This window comes from Mytilus galloprovincialis, chromosome 14 (genome assembly GCF_965363235.1).
Source record: "Mytilus galloprovincialis chromosome 14, xbMytGall1.hap1.1, whole genome shotgun sequence".
Lineage (NCBI taxonomy): Eukaryota > Metazoa > Mollusca > Bivalvia > Mytilida > Mytilidae > Mytilus > Mytilus galloprovincialis.
Genome location: NC_134851.1, coordinates 56,360,408 through 56,377,664, shown reverse-complemented (window position 1 = coordinate 56,377,664; position 17,257 = coordinate 56,360,408). Strand labels below are relative to the sequence as shown.

General features: G+C 34.9%; 1 long non-coding RNA gene across 1 annotated transcript; it reads right to left on the bottom strand.

Moving 5' to 3' along the window:
* Window positions 1-501: 501 nt before the first annotated feature.
* Window positions 502-2,163, bottom strand: LOC143058631 (uncharacterized). Its single transcript, XR_012973159.1, has 2 exons — window positions 1,378-2,163; window positions 502-997 (listed from the first exon to the last, which is right to left on the bottom strand). It is a non-coding gene; the product is annotated as an uncharacterized LOC143058631 (long non-coding RNA).
* Between the last annotated feature and the right edge of the window lie 15,094 nt (window positions 2,164-17,257).

Below are 17,257 nucleotides of genomic sequence, written 5' to 3'. Positions count from 1 at the left end.
GTATGTTAACCACCGACAGTATGCATAGACACATAATTTTAATAGACAGCACTATATTTTACGTAAACCACCGACGGTAGGTATAGACAAATACTTTTGATATACGGTATATAGGAGTACTGTATTGCTTGTTAACCACCGATGGTAGGTATAACCAGGTTCTGTTGATATGCGGTATATAGGAGTACTATATGTAATGTTAACCACCGACGGTAGGTATAGACTAAATACTGTTGATAGACAGTATATAGGAGGACTATATTGCATGTTAACCACCGACGATAGGTATAGACAAATACTGTTGATATACGGTATATAGGTGCCAGACATGGGGTCAATTACATTTGAAAGTAATTAATTACATTCAATTACAATTACAAAATCTTCAATTAAATTACACATTACATTTGACTTTTTTTACCAATGTAATTAATTACATTCCAATTACTTGGCAAATGTAATTAATTACTTCAATTACATTTGAAAGGAAAATTAAGATAAAACATTGAAAACATGCATTTATTCTATGATATGTACATAAGTATTATACATTGCTCTATAGTTATAACAATTAGACAGTGTTCAACTAGTATATACATTTTTGTATTGTGTCATATAACTTATTTAAGCATTTTCCCATTACATTTGACCATCATCAGCTTTTCAAATGTTCCATCAGCCAGTCTGCACCTTTCCGGCCTAAATGTTTTTCCAGCAGTGCTAAATAAGCGTTCAACTGGTGCAGATGTGGCTGGAATAGCTAAATATTGCACTGCTAACTTAGCTAGACTTTTTCCATCAAGTTTTTAAATTCTTCACTTTCGACAATAGAGAGTGGTAAAAGATCCCCAGCTATGAACATTATAAGAGCATTTGTCATTTCTAACTGTTTTGGATCAGACGGTGAATATTTTACACTTTTTTTTATGCATTGTGTCAATGTTGGTTGAATTTCTTTATTCTCAGAATGCAGAATGTACAAATCTCTGTGTTTTCTCTGAAAATTACAAAAGGCCTTATTTAATATCTTGAAAATATTAAATTGTTTTAATTTACCTATTGAAATTTTACATTTATTTAAATTTATTTGATTGTAAATGATACAAAAAAAGAGCACTATTTTTTATTTTTTTATATGATTTTCATTTTTATCCCAGCTTATTCAAATTATTTATCTTAAATAAGTGATTTAGAAATCTGACTTCTTAAAACAAAAATAAACTTTAGTTTTAATCACAACTAATTAATTTAATAAACAAAATATTTTCCAAATTTAAATGTAAGCTATTAGAGGATATAAGATAAATGAAATCTGGTTAGAAATGAAAAAGAAGCATTATGAATTTATTAATTTTTAAAATTCTTATATAGTATTACCTTCATATGTGTAACAAAGTTGGATGTAACTTTATAACTTCCACTAATGAGGGTGCCACAATGCATACATTTTCCTTTGAAAGTATTTCCATTTTGGAAGTCATCAGGAACAGTAAAATGTTCCAGTACACTCTTGGAGCTCATTTTTAAATCTGATAAAATGTTTTCTTTCAACATTCATATATATAGTGAACAAATTTTGCAAGTGAGATTTTGTCATATGCATTATCCCTTCAAGAATTTAAACATGTACCTATAGGCCCTAGGGGTATATTTATCTCTCTCTAATTAGCCTTATATCTGTTTAACATAACTGTTATAAAAACAGTCATTATATAGTTTGTAATAAAACAAATAGCCAGAGGTTATATTTATTGGTTATTTAAGTCCTTGAATAAAGTTAATTATGTTAAATCAATGTCTTAAAATATCTATCTAAATCTACTAATTAAGGTCAAGACAGTGACTTCCTAGTGGTTTCTTTTAAAATTATGGCATGTGTCTACTTTTTTTTTATCATTCAATACAAAATGAAGAATCTACCATGGTTGTGTTAATACAGAAAGTATACTGTGAGGGCTTTTCTTTGTCAGCTTACAACATTTGTTAAGATTATTGCTTTTAATAATTTTTTGAGAAAACACAAGATTTAATCTTTTGATCCAAAATTTCAAATGTAATTGACTTGTAATTGAAAAGTAATTGTCAATTACAGGCAATTTTGGCTATGTAATTAATTACATTCAATTACATGTAATTGAAAAAATGCTCAATTACACATTACATTCAATTACATGATCAATTGTAATTAATTACAGTCAATTACAATTACATATTTCAATTACCCCATGTCTGATAGGTGCACTGTATTGCATGTTAACCACCGACGGTAGGTATAGACAGGTACTGTTGATAGACGGTATATAGGAGCACTATATTGTATGTTAACTACCGACAGTAGGTATAGACAAATACTGTTGATAGACGGTATGTAGGAGCACTATATTGTATGTTAACTACCGACGGTAGGTATAGCCAAATACTGTTTATATACGGTATATAGGAGTACTGTATGGCATGTTAACCACCGACGGTAGGTACAGACAAATACTGTTGATATACGGTATATAGGAGTACTGTATGGCATGTTAACCACCGACGGTAGGTACAGACAAATACTGTTGATAGACGATATATAGGAGTACTGTATGGCAAGTTAACTACCGACGGTAGGTATAGACAAATACTGTTGATAGACAGTATATAGGAGGACTATATTGCATGTTAACCACCGACGGTAGGTATAGACAAATACTGTTGATAGACGGTATATAGGAGCACTATATGGTATGTTAACTACCAACAGTAGGTATAGACTAAAACTCTTGATAGACGGTATATAGGAGCACTATATTGTATGTTAACTACCAACAGTAGGTATAGACTAAAACTCTTGATAGACGGTATATAGGAGCACTATATTGTATGTTAACCACCGACGGTAGGTATAGACAAATACTGTTGATAGACGGTATATACACATGTAGGAGCACTATATTGTATGTTAACTACCGACAGTAGGTATAGACAAATACTGTTGATAGACGGTATATGGGAGCACTATATTGTATGTTAACCACCGACGGTAGGTAAATTCAGATACTTTTGACAGACGGTATATATGAGCACTATATACGGACCATATAATACGTTATATTGACCATCGACGGTAGGTATAAATGAAAAACTGTTGATAAAATTGAGAATGGAAATGGGGAATGTGTCAAAGAGACAACAACCCGACCAAATAAAAAACAACAGCAGAGGGTCACCAACAGGTCTTCAATGTAGCGAGAAATTCCCGCACCCGGAGGCGTCCTTCAGCTGGCCCCTAAACAAATATATACTATTTAGAGGTATAGGGGGAGGGTTGAGATCTCATAAACATGTTTAACCCCGCCGCAATTTTGCGCCTGTCCCAAGTCAGGAGCCTCTGGCCTTTGTTAGTCTTGTATGATTTTAAATTTTAGTTTCTTGTGTATAATTCGGAGTTTAGTATGACGTCCATTATCACTGTACTATTATGCATATTTTAGGGGCCAGCTGAAGGACACCTACGGGTGCGGGAATTCTCGCTACATTGAAGACCCATTGGTTGCCTTCGGCTGTTGTTTGCTCTATGGTCGGGTGGTTGTCGCTTTGACATATTCACCATTTCCTTTCTCAATTTTAGTACAGTGATAATGAACGCCATACTAATTTCCAAATTATACACAAGAAACTAAAATTAAAATAATACAAGACTAACAAAGGCCAGAGGCTCCTGACTTGTGACAGGCGCAAAAATGCTGCGGGGTTAAACATGTTTGTGAGATCTCAACCCTCCCCCTATACCTCTAACCAATGTAGAAAAGTAAACGTATAACAATACGCACATTAAAATTCAGATCAAGAGAAGTCCGAGTCTGATGTCAGAAGATGTAACCAAAGAAAATAAACAAAATGACAATAATACATAAACAACAACAGACTACTATCAGTTAACTGACATGCCAGCTCCAGACTTCAATTAAACTGACTGAAAGATTATGATAGACGGTTTATAGGAGCACTTTATTGTATGTTAACCACCGACAGTATGTATAGACACATAATTTTAATAGACAGCACTATATTTTACGTTAACCATCGTCGGTAGGTATAAACAAATACTTTTGATATACGGTATATAGGAATACTGTATCATAATTGCTTGTTAACCACCGATGGTAGGTATAAACAGGTACTGTGGATATACGGTATTTAGGAGTACTATATGTCATGTTAACCACCGACGGTAGGTATAGACTAAATACTGTTGATAGACAGTATATAGGAGGACTATATTGCATGTTAACCACCGACGATAGGTATAGACAAATACTGGTGATAGACGGTATATAGGAGCACTATATTGTATGTTAACTACCGACAGTAGGTATAGACTAAAACTCTTGATAGACGGTATATATGAGCACTATATTGTATGTTAACCACCGACGGTAGGTATAGACAAATACTGTTGATAGACGGTATATACATTGTAGGAGCACTATATTGTATGTTAACCACCGACGGTAGGTATAGACAAATACTGTTGATAGATGGTATATAGAAGCACTATATTGTATGTTAACTACCGACAGTAGGTATAGACAAATACTGTTGATAGACGGTATATGGGAGCATTATATTGTATGTTAACCACCGACGGTAGGTATAGACATATACTGTTGATAGATGGTATAAAGGAGCACTATATTGTATGTTAACTACCGACAGTAGGTATAGACAAATACTGTTGATAGACGGTATATAGGAGCACTATATCGCATGTTAACTACCGACGGTAGGTTTAGAAAAAATAAAATAATAGACGGTATATAGGAGCATTTTATTGCATGTTAATCACCGACGGTAGGTATAGATAAATTATGTTGATAGACGGTATATAGGAACACTATATTGCATGTTAATCACCGACGGTAGGTATAGACAATTGTCAATAGACCGTGTACTGGAGCACTGTATTGTATGTTAACCACCGACGGTAGGTACAGACAAATACTGTTGATATACGATTTATAGGAGCATTATACTGTATGTTAACTACCGACAGTAGGTATAGACAAATACTGTTGATAGACGGTATATAGGAGCTCTATATTGTATGTTAACTACTGACGGTAGGTATAGACACATACTGTTGATAGACGGTATATAGGAGCACTATATTGTATGTTAACTACCGACAGTAGGTATTAGACAAATACTGTTGATAGAAGGTTTATAGGAGCACTATATTGTATGTTAACTACCGACAGTAGGTATAGACAAATACTGTTGATAGACGGTATATAGGAGCACTATATTGTATGTTAACCACCGACGGTAGGTATAGACAAATACTGTTTATATACGGTAAATAGGAGTACTGTATTGCATGTTAACCACCGACGGTAGGTATAGATAAATACTGTTGGTAGACGGTATATAGGAGCACTATATCGCATGTTAACTACCGACTGTAGGTTTAGAAAAATACTGATAATAGACGGTATATAGGAGCATTATATTGCATGTTAACCACCGACGGTAGGTATAGATTAATACTGTTGGTAGACGATATATAGAAGCACTATATTGTTATTGGTTGCTGTTTTTGATATTGATTTTACGTTTATCGTTTCAGCATTAATCGGGCTGTTAGTTTTCGTTTTTCGTCACATCTAGTCAGGAATGGGTTTGAATAGCATTTTACATGAATACATATGTGTAACTCATGGCTGATTCACATTCGTTTGTCTTTGGTGGATAAGTTTCCCATTGGCAATATTACCACATATCTTCTGAATTTTCATTGCTTCATCTAAACATGTAAAATTCGTATATAGAAAATATATACGTATAGATAATATATATATAATATAAAAAAGTAGATGTTGTATGATTGCCAATGAGACAACAGTAGTGTTTGTGGGACAGAATGACCCCCATTAAGGTGGACGTCGGACGCTGACGCCATATTCGAAAGTTGGCGCAGACGCCGACGCCATATTTGGGCCTTAAAGCGGACGCCATAGTCGACCCTGAAATCAAGACGCAAACTTCGGGTTGGACCATGTTACTCGGACATCGAGACGCCGACACCATATTTGGGCTTAAATCCTGGACGCTATATCTTAATTATTTACCAGGCTACCCTCCAGGGCGGATACTTTTAGTGACCCTAGAAAGTGTTTTTCAAGACTTGAAACCTGCTATACATCCATGTAGGTGTTTTAAGATTTTTTTTTATTTTCTTCTGTTTTTTTTTTTCTTTTTTCATTCTTTTTTTTTGTATCATTATTTTTCATTTAACCAAATAGAGCTATGAGTTTACTGTCATTCTGAATCGTGTCAGTGGATGAAAAGTTGTTGATAATGTCCTTCATCTCGAGTCCCGACATCTCAATTTGACGTAATAAATGCAATACAGGCCACATGTATCTGAATCATTGGGTTGGATTTGATTGCAAACCACACAGTATTTCGGTCCATTGACGATGAGTACATTTCTGAAATAGCGTTGGTACTTTTCCGGTAATCGTTCTAAGGAGTCGAAAAATTCTGATGGACCCGATGCGGGGAAATGAAATGCAACCCAATGACCCCCCTTTTGATCACAGTTGTCCGTATTGACCACAAACCTTCTACGCCTGTCGCTCACATATCTAGGCAAGTCTTCTGCACAGCAAACGGTCACGGGCAATCCACTCAAAACATCCTCTACATCTTTCCCGGTCATCGTTAAGGGCAATGCCGTTTTTATTCCCACAACCTTGCTGACGTTGGGCTTCTAATCCACGTAGGTGAGCAAACACTAAGTACTCCACAATCCTGACAGGCGATGAGATCGTTCCGTGTTTCAGCATCCTCTGACGAACTATGTGTTGTCTCGTCGGCAATATCTTCGTCTGATGAGACCGAACTATCGTCTTCAAAAGTATTCGAGAGACGGTCGTCATCCCTCTGTCCGTCTGGTGTCTCTCCTTGACCGACCTGCAAGACCTCTGTGTGCAATCTGGAGGCTTCTGGGGTTCTAGCTTTTAGGTCAACAAGAAAGTACACGAAAGGTGTCCTCTTTGCCTCTTCAAATTTCTGGAGAAAGAAGTCCCCTCGAGAAGGATACATCTGTCGGCCAAGAGTCACGATGGGCTGTCGATCAATGGGGTTATTAAAGAGAATGAGATAATGACAGTTTCGTCTCTGGGTGGGGTCTTTGCCAAAGTATAAATTCTGATTAAAAACGACGACCGATAAATTCCTATGGTGACACCCTTCCGTAAACAAATAATTTATTCTGGAGTCTTTGTCCGATATCGACATGAGGTCATCTAATAGGATCATGTTTTGAATGTTGGGATCGAAAAAATCGTCCCTTTCGAGATCAAAAGGAATTCCACGAATGAATTCAACGCGTGGAAGCACTGCATGTTCGTTGTATTTCCTCGTAAATAGGTTGCCACCTTTTATACAACCAAACGATCCTGTCTGGACTAGGACTTCACAGTTTTTTTATGTGTTGAAACAAATAACATAAAATAAGTTTTATCGCAGGAGGTTGGACCGGACACAATCATGGTAGAAGGGTGTCTAAACACGAAAGCCTTCTGCTGCTGCTTTTGCTGCTGCTGCTTCTTTTTCTGCTGCTGCTGTTGCTGCTTTTGCTGCTGCTGGGTAACACCTGGGTGGTATAGTGGCTCATCGGAAGAATGCTTACTTCTTATATGTCTTTGAAGATCGTGCGGCCACACATACACTTAACAGCAAATATTGCAATTAAACATACTCGTAATTTCCTAAATGACAGTGAGTAGTTTCCTCTTATAGATTTACTTCACTTCCTTCGAAAATATAGCAAGAGAAATACATGGTCATCTTTTAGACGACATATTTGAAGATGATCGTATCTCAAAACCAATTCGATGTGATACAATTCATTCCTGGTTACCGTGAAATAGACTGGTTTCCCAAACGTCACGTCCGTAATATCTTCATTTAATCGTATCGACTGGAGAATATGGAGAGATTTTCCCTAACGTACGACTGGTGCACGAAATTGGAACAGAAGTACATACGTCTCGTTTAGGCTTCTAATTCCGGTATGAACGACACCTTCAATGAACATTCCCACGATCCATCCAACGTATAGCGTTTTGCAAGGCGCACTTTGAAATTGCCACGTACGTTATTTTCAAACGATGGATGAAAGCGAGTTTTCGCTATTAATAAATAAACAAAACTCGTCCATAGTGTTAATTCCAGTGAAACCTTTAGTATCTCTCTTACAGCTTTGTTATACTCAAAGCCGTATTTAAGGAAATAAACAAAAATAGTAATTGATTGCTTAACGTCCAGTGGCAAATAATTCATGAATGTTTAGAACACGTTACCATAAATACAATAGGTATAGGTCTTGTAAAAGAGGCCACCCCGCGGGATAAAGGGTATATTGGATAGGAACATAAATTTTGCCTTGCAATAGGCTAAAATGTGTTGTGTATAACTATATAAGTACAGTAGACTAATTTATCTTCTATACGGTTGAAATAATTATTATAGTCAATACAATTTTGTGTGTTTCTGTATAATTAATGAATCCTCCTGATCATCTTTCTTCCTTAAGCATTTAGTAATCTTCATCATAATTTTATGTTAAGGACTATATAGACATAAAACTTGTTTGATTGGACCGTATGCTAAGAACCGGCCACCTACAGAGCCAGAATCATCTCATTTATACCGGTTTAAACCGGTTCTTGTTTCTCTGCACGGACATAATTCTTGCACGTGCACAAACAAACAAAAAATGCTACTGCAATTATATACTGTAACAGTCGTATTTGTTTGTATTCCTTTATATTTTGTTTATAGTTTAACATCCCATAATTCTTAATTCCTTATATTTAAGCAGCCGTATATTTCTCTATTCGATATATTTTACCAGTCCCTATTTCACTATTCTTTATATTTATTTTGGTCATATTTCTTTATTCTTTATTTTGCTCGCCCATATCATTCTTTATTTATTTTTTCGTCCATTATTCTCTATTCTGTAAACCCAATCCAAACTCCTTGTATATAAATATTGATTGATTAAATATATTATCCGTGTAATTTTTGAAGATAAAAACCAACTACGACCGTGGAATTTTCAAATATATACAATGTAGTTAAGATTATGTTAAATGAGAAACAATTTTAAATGACCAGACGTGGTTTTAGTTAATCATTTGGGTTGAAATCCTAATCATATGATAGTAATTATATGTGGTTAAAATGAGTTGGAATGCAATACTACTCAATGTTTACGGTTGTCATGCTTATCTAAAAGATAAAGATAATTATTTAATGTCACAGACTATATTTTTATAATTGGTGTCCGTTAATTAGAACCAAATAAAAAAGTGTACACCTGTAAACATGTTATTGAAAGAAAGTGTATAAAGATACTTATTTTTAATCACCAGATGTGCTTTATCTCTTAATCTAATTATTTGAGATGTCATGTTAAACAGGACCATAGGATATTAATTAAGTGGTTCAAATAAGTCGGAAAGCTACGGACGCCCATAGGACCTCCCACAAATATAATTTGAATTCGAAATCACGAATTTAAATCGTTATTACGAATTTTATAATTCGTTACTGGTATAACATTAAGGTATAGCGTCTAAGCTCAAATATGGCGTCGGTGTCTCGATGTCCGAATCATACGGTCCAACCTCAAATTCGCGTCCCGATTTCATGGTCGACCATGGCGTCCGCGTTAAGGCCCAAATATGGCGTCGGCATTCACACCCAGGTCCAAATATAGCGTCAGCGTCCGACGTCCACCTTTATGGGTTCATTCTGTCCCACAAACACTACTGACAACTCTCCACAAGAGACCAAAATGGCACAGAAATTAACAACTATAGGTCACCGTACGGCCTTCAACAATGATCACAGCCCATACCGCATAGTCACCTATAACAAGTCCCGAAATGACAATGTGAAACAATTTAAACGAAAAAACTAACGACCTAATTTATATACAAAAAATGAACGAAAAACAAATATGTAACATATAAACAAACGACAACCACTGAATTATAGTCTCCTAACTTGTGAAAGGCACATACATAGAGAATGTGGCGGGGTTAAACATGTTAGCGGGATTCCAAACCTCCAATAACCTGGGACTTTGGTGTAACAGTACAACATAAGAACGAACTATAAAAATCAGTTGAAAAAGGCTTACTCATCAGATGGAAAAAAAATACAAATATATAAGATCCATACAATACATACAGACCATATATCGAAACCAATATATACTAAGCATTCAGCCAATCAAACAAAATGTATCTTAGAACCAAAGATCATTTTCACACTGTATATGGGTTAGAGATCTTAAAACAGAGTTTTTTTGGACACTGTATATGGGTCAGAGATACAGTTTGTATACAGACTGTATATAAAAATTAGACCCATAGATAAAGCATACAGAAAATGCATACAGACTGTATATAAGAGCCACAGGCAGTGCACACACTTTATCTTGCAGTAACAGGCAAAACATACAGACTTTTATTTCAACTTGGAACAACTTACAATGCATACATACTGTGTCTCTGATCCATAGACAGTGTTAACCGACTAAATCTAAGATATACCGACAATAGAAGTATCTTAGACTCATAGTCAAAGCATATAAACAATGTATAAAGACTAAGAACGACGTACAATACATAAACTTAATTTAATTTACAACAAAGAAAATGCATACAGACTGTATCTGGGAAGCACAGACAATGCATTGACTGTGTGTAATCAAAGAACCTTTGTGAGCACGCTCACATACTTTACAGCCCGACATTGTCAATAGGCAAACACATTTTCAACAGATTATTTAGTTCAAACACGCATGAAATTCTGTTGTGTAATTTCAGAAGATATGCAGAAGTATATTTAGGCCGAAATTCTAAGTTCAGAAGGCATGGTTCCTAATTCCTAACAAGAGTACACACGTTGAAATTTTTCGCCTTATTTATGTTGATAGACCTAAATATAAAGTTTTACTACAATTATCACATAAACTTATTAATAACATGACCAAAGAAAATGAGATCAAGGTCATATGACCAAAATGAGGAATACATTTACACCTTACAATCATTCAATACAAATCAGGTCAAGGTCAGATGACACTTGGCACAAAAACTAAACACTGAACAATGAACCTCGAAAATGAGGTCAAGGTCAAATGAGACTTGCGAGACTGACATCATAAGATATTTCCAGACACCAAATAAAGTTGACCTATTGCATATAGTATTAGAAAAAACGAACAAAACTCAAAAGCTGAACTTTGACCATTGAACCAAGGAAATGAGGTCAAGATCAGATGACACCTGCCAGTTGGACATGTACACCTTACAATCCTTCCATACACCAAATATACAAGACATATTTCATATGGTATCTGAGATATAGACTTGACCACCAAAAACTTAACCCTTTTCACTGATCCATGAAATGATGGCGAGGTCAAGTGAAAACTGTCTGATGGGCATGCTGACCAAGGTACGCAAATACTAAACATAGTTACCCATAATATGAGAGAAATTACAAAAACTCTTAACTTTTTTTTCAAGTAGTCACTGAACCATGAAAATGAGTTCAAGGACAATGGACATGTGACAGACGGAAACTTCCAAACTTAAGGCATCTGTATTTAAAGTATGGAGCATCCAGGTCGTTCGCCGTCTAAAATATAAAGCTTTTAAGAAGTGAACTAACGCTGTCGCCGCCGCCGCCGGATCACCATTCCTATGTCGAGCTTTCTGGGACAAAAGTCGCAAGCTCGACAAAAACAAGAATGTGTCCATCGTACACCGTTCCCCACTTGCCCTATCATTTTCTTTGTTCAGTGGACCGTGAAATAGGGGGGAAAAAACCTTCTTTGGCATTAAGCTTAGAAAAAAACATATTATTGGAAACATATGTACTAAGTTTCAAGTTTATTGGACCTGACCTTCAACAAAAACTACCTTGACCAAAACATTTAACCTGAAGCGAGAAAACGGACGAAGGAGCAGACGCATAGACCGGAAAACTAATGCCCATTTACTATCGTAGGTGGGGCATAAAAAAACTAATCATGATTTTCTGCCAATATGCACATTTACATAGCATGTCCTAACTATCTAAAAAATTCATGAAACTTTGTTGTGGTCTTTAGACAGATTTTATGACAAACTGTTGTAGGAGTATATAGAAAATCAATGAATTGATAATTTCATAATTTCCTCATTATCTACAAAAATTTATAAAACTCTGTTATGTGGTTTCTGAGGAGTTGCAATAACGAGAACAGGACTGACAGACCGATGGATCAAAAACATTGTACCATAAAGAACTTTGTTTGGTTTGGTATAATAAAGGGTCTGCTAAATAATGTAAGGCTGAGATAAATTAGTCATTTGGTCACACCAGTTTTTTTGGCGAGGTTCGTTTTGTTCAGTCTGTGATGTTCTTTGTTGTGTTTTGCATTCTGTTGTTGGTTTTTTAATCTTTCTCTTTTTTTTGCCGTGGTTTTGTCAGTTTATTATTGACTTATGTGTTTGAATAAGCCTTTAGTATCTTTCGCCTCTATCTTCGGTCAATTTGATTATGTGGGACATACAGATTTAGACCCAAACTTGTCTCTGATTGTTTCGTGATTATTGCAGATGTAAATCATACTATAAAATTGAGTATGGAAATGGGGAATGTGTCAAGGAGACAACAACCCGACCATAGAGCAGACATCAGCCGAAGGCCACCGATAGATCTTCAATGTAGCGAGAAACTCCCGCACACGGAGGTGTCCGTCAGCTGGCCCCTAAACAAATATGTATACTAGTTCAGTGATAATGGACGTCATACTAAGCTCCGAATTATACACAAGAAACTAAAATTATAAATCATAAAAGACTAACAAAGGTCAGAGGCTCCTAGCTTGGGACAGGCGCAAAATTGCGGCGGGATTAAACATGTTTTTTGAGATCTCAACCCTCCCCTATACCTGTAGCCAATGTAGAAAAAACAAACCCGAAACAATACGCACAGTAAAACTCAGTTTAAGAGAAGTCCGAGTCCGATGTCAGAATATGAAACAAAAGAAAATAAACAAAATGACAATAATACATAAATAACAACAGACTACTAGCAGTTATTGACATGCCAGAACCAGACCTTAATTAAACTGATTGAAAGATTATGTCTTCATCATATGAATATCAGGCACAATCCCTCCTGTTAGGGGTTTAGTATTATACCGTCATGAAATATACAACCCTCTTATTTACAATATCATTTGATCAACACCTATTTACAAGGGTCTATTTTATATGATTTTTCTCATTGTTGAAGGCTGTATGGTTGCATATAACTGCTTACATCCACTTTATTTGAACTTCAGTGGATACATGTAGGCGTCTCATTGGCAATCATACCACATCTCCGTATTTTTACAGTATTGTATCAGTACTGTTACCTAATAACAGGACAAAACAAGACAGCAATTTGACAAAACTAAAGACATACATACTTGATTTTACTTCTCTAAAGATATAAACAAAATTTTCATAGTTCGTATCTGAACATGTACACAGCCATGGGAATTTTAAGGGACTATATTTCAGTGTGCATATATTTAGTAGCTAATCTGGCTACTTCCTGTTTATCAGACCGGTACCTTAGAAAAGAATTGTGACAATATATCCAATCTTTTCAAAAACCAAAGACTAACGTCACTAGGAGCAGCAGTTAGTTGTCATAGATACTCTAGATAGAAAGATAATCTGCCACTTTTATAAAAGAGACTACACATAGTTTTTGAAAGGGTATAATCGGTTTGTGCCGAAATTACTTTCTTTAGTCCAGAAACTCATTTGTGCTAAATGGTAATCTCCACCCACATTTAGGACTGGCAGTTATTTGTAGTTTTTATCAACAGCTTGCACTTTTTATAAATTATATTTGCTTCTTTTAAGACTGACCAAAACTGTTTTTTTACCATTGTGGTTTGATTAAGGTAGTGTATATCAAACAGCTGTTGGAAATATTTTGGACAACCCTCTTATTTACAATATCATTTGATCAACACCTAGTGGTCTTTGGTGGTATCTCGCATAACATTAATAAGGTCTTTTTTAAAAGGCAACTTGAAATTATTGGTCCCATATTTATGTGCTATAGCAAATGTATGGGCTGCTGATCTGCAATATTGCAATATATGATAGCAATATATTCTTATGTTTTCAATGACCCCTTATTTCTTCACTCCACTTTATAAGATAGAAATAAATGTTATTCCATATTTTATTGGTTTTTTTAAAGGTATCATAATTTAGACATAAAGACAAAACTAAGCACAGTGAAAAAAGTCTACTCTGTCCTGTAAAGTTTGAGATGTTTTTGTTGTTCAATCTTTATCACTTGTATGGAAACACTAAATCTTGATAACCTACAAAAGAAATATTATCAATCACATTTCAGAAGGTACATGTCTTGAACTGTTTTAATGAATAAATTACAGTTTTAAACTCAGTTTAGGCTGACCTGAGGTCAATAGTCTTAAACAATGTCATCAAACTATCAGTTTTACTGTAATATATTGATATTGTGACATTTATGGGAAAGAGCATATGAGTTAGTCATATTGGTCAATACAATGGAAAGTTTATAGCTGAAACTACTATAACACTATGTGTTATACTAGTAGTCTCAGTTTATAACTATGTTAATGTTAATTATATACATGACATAATGATTAAATCATTTAGAAAACTATTCCAAAGATTTCTCTCAAATCATGTTTACATTTTTTTAGAGAAGAGTCTGTCTGAAATATATTCAGGGTAGTCCAAATAATTATGACTTCTTAAAAAACTATATTATGGGGGAAAAGGGGGGGGGGTCTATTATGTTTTTTTTCATACAGGAGGAAGACGTCAAAGCAAAAAAAAAAAACCAACAAAACAAAATAAAATAATAGCCTGTCAAGACGTCCTTATATCATAATAATTTGGTCTAATTTTGGGATAATACATTTAACTTCCTTTGATGTCGGGGAGGGGATAAGTTTTGACGATTAATTAGTCTATATCAAATTTACCCAGTTTGGAGACAAGAAATATTTAAAATCTAACCATAAACTCCAATGTTCCTGCTTTTTTTAGCAGAACAAACACGATGACATTTTCGTCTCTGTTATAATCAATAGTTAACTCATTTCTTCTTCCAGGTTATTTCTTAATCAATTATGATTATCAGCTGTCTATCTATTTACCATGTTTATGTTAAACTGGTCCGTAATTCCATCGTAGTGTATCGATAAGTGAACACAACAGGGATCCAGTTTATTAAACGGTATATAATATACAAGGTTCCTGAGTCAGTAACCGTAACTATCACCGTGCTTTGTGCGCATGCGCAATAAACACCAACAACAAGGATGAAACATGGTACACAGTTCCGTAATTTCGTATATTTTTCTTATCTTCATACTAAAGAGCTCCAAAAGTAGGCGTGCTTAGGTGCACTGGGCGGGTCTAAAAACCGACTCTCGGTGGTTAACGTCTCTCGATGGTTAACTTTAAGTGCCTACCATATGTCTACAGATTATTTCTGTAAAAACTAAAAAAGAAGAGTTTGATTTATGCTAACACAGAAGATACCTGTAGTGACTCATTGCACACAAACAACTATTTTGTTAAATGGTTGATTTAAAGTGTCTAGTTTTGTAATATTGGGAAATAAGGATAAATCAATTGACCATTTCATTATCTAAAGCACTATGGGTAGTTGCATTGCCCATACCCCAAAATGAAAATAACATCCTATTATTGGTGGAATTTCAAATGTTTAGGATGTTTTTAACCAATCATGATCCTTTGATATATACTTTTGAAAATATTTCTCAGAACGCATTAGATTCTAAAAAATAACATTTTTTTCGTAATTGTTTTCTTGTTCTATTGCACCTATCAGTCAAGTAATGATTGGTCTAAGAAGTGCGTTTACAGTATGACTATCCCAACAATACTTAAGTTGAGAGTTCCAGCTAGTGTGTCTAACACCCATCTCATTTGGCCAGGATTATCAGTGTTTTGCCAAACTGGTCACAATTCTCTCCAGGCAGTCAAGATGATAACACCCAACAATCAATCAATCATATATAGATTAGAATTGAACCTAAAGTATACTGGAAAACTTATTGTATTTTAAAATAAATCTATGGTTTAATTTAGTTGGCACAAGTGGTGAATGTTGTTTTGGTGGCATAGGGGGATCCCCCCCCCCTTTGTGGAAAAAAAAAGATTGATTATATAGGGAATCGCTGGAGCGATCCACCCCCTTCCCCCCTTAGAGTAAGAATTGCTGACCTTTTCAGAGCCAAACAGTTCTATATTTGAGTCAGGAATTTTGTTACCTCAATATTTTTACATATATTTTTTTTAAAGTGAACATAAAAATCATTAAGGTAGGTCATTGATTTAGTCACTGGCTTTAAACTTTGCTTTGCTACTCCTTCACCAAGCATAAGAAATAAGAACACAATGCTTATATCCACTTGATTTTAACTTTAATGGATAGTTGTCTCCGATTGGCTACCATACCACATCTCCTTATTTTTATATAAAGTCGGGTTTGCCTGAATTTATACAAATATGCCCAAGTAGGGAGCATATACCATTCAGAAGTGCAAAAACTGGCTGGCAAAAAAACTAAAAAAATCTATGTCTGGGTAATTATATACGATGTCACGTTCTATATTGGAATATTTCCTTTATGATATTTTTTTTTTAATGTTTTCAAGAATATACACAACTAGATTTTATTTGATTCATTATAAAGATTTTTCTTTCTATTTTCAATAAATATTAACACATCCCTTCTGAAACAAACTACACCGTCGTGACTTGAAACAGAATATTCTCCAAGATACGCTCATAAGATATGCAACTGTCTTTAATATAGATATTTGCTTTCAATGGTCTTTAATTGCTGCTTCCTTTTAAATCTAGTAGAAAATATATCAGGGATATTCAGGACAAAAACAAATAAACAAATGGCCTTGCAAACGGCCACTTACGGACCCCTTAGAAAAAATCAAATATGTGACATTTTGTCTATAGTACTATAGACAGGATAAAACTTTACTCATGCCAAGTATTTCTTTATCTGAAACAAAGATAAATTCTGCACAATTTTGTTGAAAAGTGCAAGCTTAACAAAGACTAAAAGGGAAAACAATGGCGGTATTACA